The following is a 7392-nucleotide window of genomic DNA, read 5'->3' as shown; positions in this document are numbered from 1 at the left end:
TTTAACAAATAACAATTTGATCTAATATGACCAATTTTCCCACAATTATGACAAATAGGAACAAACTTACCTTGGAGTTAGGCTTGACACAATTTTTCAAGCTAGAATTTTCTGAACAAGCTACATCTACTACCACAGGCTTAATATCAACAGAATCTAATTCAAAATCAGAAGCATGTGAAGTAGAAGTACTCATATCATCAACAATTAAAGCAGGCTTGTTAGAAATATCTGAGTGAATACAAAGCGTGCTCTTCAAATTATCACTTGAGAATTTTTTCGAGAGATCATCAGATTCTTTTAATTTATTCTCAAGTGTATCAATAATGTTAAATAGCATGGTATTCTCAGATCTCAAAGAGTCAATCAAAGCATGTGATTCAGACGATTCTATATAATCAATGACTCTTTTTCTTGCTTCACCTTTTTGAGCTCTTTTGGAGAAATAATTTTATCAAATTCTGGAAGAACTTTAGAGAGCTCAATATCATAATTTTCTTCAGATAACTGAGAAAAATCCATGATAAAATGTGTAATCAAAAAATAGAAGTCACAAGAGATGAGGATCACACTCAGGAAATAAATTCTTAACAGAGTGTACCTGCTCTGATACCAATTGAAAATTATTTGACTTCTAATTAACATTGTGTGTGAACAGTGTGCAACAAAATATTAAATGCAGAATTAAAGGAGACAAATATTTTGTTGACGAAGTGGAGAAACTCAATTAAGAGACAAACCACTCCGGGGCAGCCAAACCCAGGATATCCACTATTCAGAAGACAAAGTTAGTTACAAAGTAGTAGCACTCTGATGTAGCTAATTAACATACCTCTGATGTAGTGGTCGTACCTTGAACTCTGATGTGTAACCCAATACGAACGACTTCCAACCAGGTCTCCTACCTGAAGGGATCTTCATTGGAATCCTTTACTTAGGGTCAACCCCTAAGATAGACTTCACAGATGATCAAATCACACAGTGGCAAAAGCTAGAGAGCTAGAAGATCTTCAATATCTCCCTAAACACCCTCTCTAAGCTAGAAGGAATTGACAACCAAATTCTGCGTCGAATACATGCCTTGAGACTCTTATTTATAGGCTTTAGAAGACCTAAAACAGGTCAGAATCAAAGTCTCTAGCACGTGCTTCTAGACGGTAGCCTTGGCCGTCTGGGCGGGCTACTTTTCCATGTTCGAAAAGCAATTCTGGAAAATTCTACAGGACGATCCGCACGCTTGATGTTTCCATCCATACGGGTGCCTTCCAGACTAAACTAATTGCCTTCTAGACCATCAATTTACAGAATCTTTCGTTAGCTTTCCAACCACGCCAATTTTGTCTCAATGCGATATTTGAGTAAAAAGTTATGACCAAAATACCAGAGGCTGTCCAAATGGATTGACCGAGCGTCCGGACGGTCAACAACAACCGCCTTTCCAAAGCAGCACTGAAAGCTTCCATAACAAGGACGCGTTCGGACGGTGTTGCCCTAGCTTCCAGACGGTTGCACTTAGACTGCTCGTAATTACCATAATGAGGCTTGCAGCGTTCGGACTATAAAAACTGATGTCCGGACGGTTGAACTGGTGCACACATTTTCCATATAAAGCTTGATCATCCGAACCATAAAGACAGGTGTCCGGACGGTTGAAATTTGTACGTACGTCTTGACTTATAGTGGACATCAGCCGGACAGGATCACACATCGTCCGGACGGTTGTAGCAGTCTTCCCATAACTGTGTGTTGAGGCTGAAACCCTAATGCTTGTCAAAAACTGAATGGCGTCCGGACGGTATTGCCATGTCGTCCGGACTGATGCACTTGAACGCTGGATTCTTCTCAAACTCAGAATAGCGTCCGGATGATTTGCCATTACGTCCGGACGGATGCAACCTTGAACTGTTCAAAGCTTCTAGACACTGATGGGCATCCGGACAGAAAGTTCTCATTGTCCGGACGGATGTTGTCAGCTGATGAGTGTCCGGACAGAATACCACGTGGTCCGGACAGATGATGCTTTGGACAAATGGGCGTCCCGACAGTATGACATGTCATCTGGACGGCAGGCAGGGAACCAAATTTTTTGCCTTGCAAATGTGCAGAATCTTCTGGAAGCACTTCTGAATAGCAGAATCCCTGTTAAAGAGCATCATTACAAGGAAGTGATTTTGTCCAACAGAATGTAGCCAACACAAAAACTAACAGTCCGGACAATTTGCCATTACATCAGGACAGATGCAAACTTGAACTATTCGAAGCTTCTAGACACCGATGGGCGTCCGGACGGAAAGTTCTCGTCATCCGGTCGGATGTTGCTGACTGAAGAGCGTCCGGACAGAATACAACGTCGTCCGAACGGATGCAAGGGAACTGAACTGATTGATTTGAATTCTGCAAAGAGTCTTCCTGTAGCTCATAACTGAAGTGTAGACTCAGAATAAAACATCATACTTGTGAAAGCAACAACACTACATATAAGTGATTTTGTCCAACAGAATGAAGCCAACACAAAAACTAACAAACTCCCCCTTTGACCATTCTGGGACAAAAATCACTTGACCGGTTAAAAATACAATCCCGCTCCAAATCAAAAATTACACCCCCTTTTTTGTCACAAAAGGACAAAGGGTAAAACGGAGTAAGAAGAAAAACTATACAAAAATTACTCCTAAAATCCAAAACAGTAGGAAAATAGAGAAGAGTTTGCAAGTGGCCCAAAAGGGAGGACCAAAAATCCTCAAAGTACCAAATCCTGCTGATCCACTGAAATCAAGTAACTGAGAGAAATCCGTATAAAAAGCTGGATTTGTACTCCTTCGGCTTCTAGCTCAGGAATCCGGGAACCATGGACTAAAAAATCTTCAATCTCTTGATTTTGCAAAGCCTGAAACTGGTTATCCGCAGATTGACATCCTCTAAGCAACTGGTCTGCTAGATAAATGAGGAGATTCACCACTAAACCTCTAACTGATATAGATCTGAGGGAATGCTACGGAAGGCTCTGCATGAGCTAGGGGAAAAAGCTCATCTAAATCTTGAGACCTTTGGAATTTGAACATCCGACTTCCACAACGGTCAGTTTTCCAAAGGATCCATCTGTCAAATATTATGCTCGGAGCTGCTGGACGAAATATTCCTGAAAAGATTTAAACAGAAATATTTCCAAAAATAACACCACAAAGAAATATGAGATCCTGTTAGTTTCAAAAAGAAAAAAGTGGTATTATGACATTTGTCAATTGGATGCCCAAGTACAGCAAAAGTAAATATCGCAATCCAAATGACCCAGATATATCAATATCAACCCAACACACAGACATAATAGGATTTTCATGCACACTATCTCAAGAAAATATCCCAACAAATATTCCAATATTCTAAAAGCACAAAAAAAACTTAAAAGAAAAACGGAAGACACAACGAAAATCATGAGATGAGAAGGGATGTGCAAAGAATGCCAAAATCTCGAGAGAAATCTGCGAGAAAAACACACAACATGCCATGATAAATCAATAAAAATGCAAATATATGTACGTGGCAGAGAAAGAGACGCAAGTCTTAAACCAGTTGAGATCCCGTCCAGACATGTCACTTAACCGTTCGAACGGCTACTACTAGGACAGCGTACGGCAAGACTGCGCTCGCCCGGACATAAGAATAGGTCCGTCCAGATGCTTCACACTGAAAATCTGAAACTGGAGAAAAATTTGCAGAAAAATATTTTTCCCTAAGGCTAGGTCCAGAACATGCATGTATAATCAACTGATAAAACAGTCAAATAGCATTGCAAAAATATGCAAAGATATAAATGAGAGTTAAGTATTCAATAAGCACAAATTTCCCTGCAGATAGAAATTTTAAATAGATTACTCAATTCATGCAATGCGTGTGTATGTGTGTGAAGACTTTTCCCAAAAGGTATGAATTTAACTGATATGACAAAAAGCAACTAGATTTTCTTGACAAGAGAGCAAATCAATGAAAGATCAGTCAAAAGTCAAACCTTATTAATTACTAGGGCCTAGCCACCCTCATCTAATACACTCCTCCAAAGATGCAGCACCTAATTATTTTACTTGTACGATGAAGGACAATGTAAAATTTTACTTGCACCATGAAGGACAATGCTCATTTCAGTACAAAAGCAGTGAATATAAGCATATAGCACAGAAAACTGAAGAGTTACTGCTTGATTCTAGTTGGTGCTGCAACCTATAGAGAATGCTAGAATTTTTAGGCTCTAGGTTCAACTAGCATGTGGTCAACTTGACCATCTTAATCAAAAACATCTCTCTCATTAGAATTTCTAGAAGTAAGAAGTCAGAGAGGAAAATGATGTACCTTAGGGGAGCCTTGGATAGTGCACATTTTCATCGCATGAGGAAAGTAACTATCTATCATTAAGATGCAACAGGAAAACTTAGCAGATATCATGCATAAACTCTCAATCATATATAAACATATTTAATCAATGCACAATGAATTGAGATATTAGGCAAAAACTAAAATTCCGCATCTTCTCTTCCAATTTTTTTTTTTTTTTTTTTTGAAAAAATTGGGACAGAAAAACGACAAGAACATGCTTATGGAAAAGAAAATAACATTTTGTCCCAGTATGTAAGGTAAAACCAAACCTGTCCTCATGGAGTGAGGTTTAGAAATACCAAAACAAAATAGTAGCCGCCTGACGTGCTTTTAATTGTCATCCCCCAAGAAAAATATCTGCAGAAGTTTCTCAAGATAAAAAGAGAAAATATGGGGGATATAATAAATAGTTCCTCAAACAGAATGCAAAGCATGAATAAGATATGACATGAAAAACAATACAATGCAAACATACCTGACATGCACTAGGATTTAGGAACCAAAATCCTAGGCATTGTGAGACTTCACCTTTACTAGGTGAGTCCACTCCCCCCTCAAGGGGTGAATGGCCTCATCATTCTTGACCCATACCTGTTTGACCCGTGGAGATGATTTGCGTGTCATGTCCATGTTGACCATACTCCTTAGCATACCTTGTATTAGGCTCATCAATCCATCATAGCCATGGCTGCCATTGGGCTTCTGCGGCTTTCTCTTGTAGCGCCTTGATTTGTTCTTCTTTGGTTTGTCACTCTGATTGGTAGGAACAAACTTCTGCTGATGCCATGGAGCTTGAAGAGTCATTGGAGGTAGAGTGCCTGATGGAGCTCTTGTTGGCAGCTGATGGAGATCAAGGCACCGCTTTGAAGGATCTCGTTCAAGTACCAATTGGGCCGGTTACGAGAGCACGAGCAAAGAAGTTCAAGGATGTACTCAACGGACTCATCCAAGAGTTATGGGCTCAAGCAAATTCGGGGAGGCCCATTGAGCATGATCCACGTGGGCAACAAAGAAATGTCACCTTGATTCAAGTTCTAGAAGAATCTGGTCAAGGCTAAGAACTGCTGAGATTGTTCGTTAATTTAGAAGGATCGGATTGCAAGACTTATTTTCTTTACCTACCTAAGATCTTTATTTATTTTCTTTCCTTGCTAGGAATTGATTTGGACTTTATTTTCTTTCCTTGCTAGGAATTGATTTGTTTACTTATTAGGATTAGAACTACTTTCTCCGCAAGTAATTTTCTTGTATAAATAGGTGTACCTACCATGTAATCGAGGAGACATTGATGATTCATAAAACTTGTGAGGTTTTATTCTCTTTGGTTCTTTGAAGAACTACTCGAACTTATCGGGATTTCCCGTGGCGTTCATCTCGACTTATCAAACGGAATTTCCACCATCGTTTGTGGCGTCTTCCTTATACCGAGGTTCTTGTTTGTCATAAACAACGGGTCGAGGTTTTTCCATTCGAATCTGTCCTTAGAACGGTCTTGGGTTCCCTTTCGTTGTTGGGTCTCGTTATTCTTGACGGGGTTCACATCATTTGGTATCAGAGCTCAGTTTCTAGTTCAGGTTTGCATATCCCTTCACATCACTATTTTGAAATTTTATTTCATTATTCTTAAAAGCCAGTTGCTAATCATCAAAAAAAAAAAAAAAAAATCGTGTCAAAATTCAGATTTGTGATTTTCTCGAATCTTTGCTTTAATTTTTCAGATTTGAAATTTTCAAATTTGAATTCCATTCTTAATTGATTACGCGAATCTTTGCTTTAATTTTCAGATCAATAATTTCAAGATTTGAATTTTCTTTCCATATCTGCAACTTCCATATTTGAATTACATGTCGCTTTCAATTGTCCTTTGTATAGTTTCATGTGCTTGTTGAAATCTGATCAATCGTTTTTGGCAATTACAATTATTATTGCTGCTTGTGACTAGAAAAAATAAAAAAAATAAAAAAAATAAAAAAATAAAAAAAAAATTCATTATTCTATGCTTCCAAAATTCCAAACTGTCATATTCCTTCTATTTCTAATCTGAAAATTTCCATATTTTCCTTGTGTTTAAATCTGAAATTCCTTGAGTAGTTCTGGGTGAATTGTTGCTGGAAATTTTGAGTTGTTTGTTTAGTTTCAAAAGAACTAAGAGAGAATTATCGAGTGGAAAAAGGCAAGAGTGGTGAGAACATCAGAGGGTAAAAGCCATATTATTTTGAGTGAAACACGAGTGGAGAGTGATCCACCTTCTTGAGTGTAAACACGTAAGGGAGTGATTCGTGAGGATTTTTTTTTTCTTTCTAACCTTTGTTTTGCAGCAATCATGTCTCACGATAGTGGTAAGAGCATTGTCGAAGGTGATACAAAATTGGCTGATCCGAAAATGTTTATGGAGGCCATGATGAGTGAGATGAGGCGAGTGATGAAGATGGAGATGGAGCAGGTTCACGAACGGATAGATCAGATGGAGAATAGACGTGAGGAGCAACCACAAAACGGTCGTAATTTTCGTAGAAGGGAAAGAGTTACACCGAGGGAGGAGGATGAAGAGCGTTATGGGTCTGGTTTTGATGAAGAAAAAGATCGGGGTTCCATTGTTAACAATAGGAGACCTGGAGGAAGATTTAGAGAAGCTAGGAATCGTGAAGATAACAACTTGGGTGGTATTAAGATGAAGATTCCGTCCTTTCAAGGTAGATCTGATCCTGAGGCATATCTTGAATGGGAGAAGAAGATGGAGTTCGTGTTTGATTGTCACAACTACTCCGAGACAAAGAAAGTAAAATTAGCTGTGATTGAATTTTCTGAATATGCTATTACTTGGTGGGATCAGCTTGTGATAAACAGGAGGCGGAATAGAGAACGCCCAATAGACACATGGGAGGAGATGAAAGTAGTGATGAGAAAACGGTTCGTTCCAAGTTACTACTACCGAGAGTTGTACAAAAGGCTACAAGGTCTTAGACAAGGGAGTTGAAGCGTAGAGGATTACTACAAGGAGATGGAGATTCCTATGATCCGCGC

The sequence above is a fragment of the Alnus glutinosa genome, chromosome 2 (assembly GCF_958979055.1).
Source record: "Alnus glutinosa chromosome 2, dhAlnGlut1.1, whole genome shotgun sequence".
NCBI lineage: Eukaryota > Viridiplantae > Streptophyta > Magnoliopsida > Fagales > Betulaceae > Alnus > Alnus glutinosa.
This window is presented reverse-complemented; position numbering follows the sequence as displayed.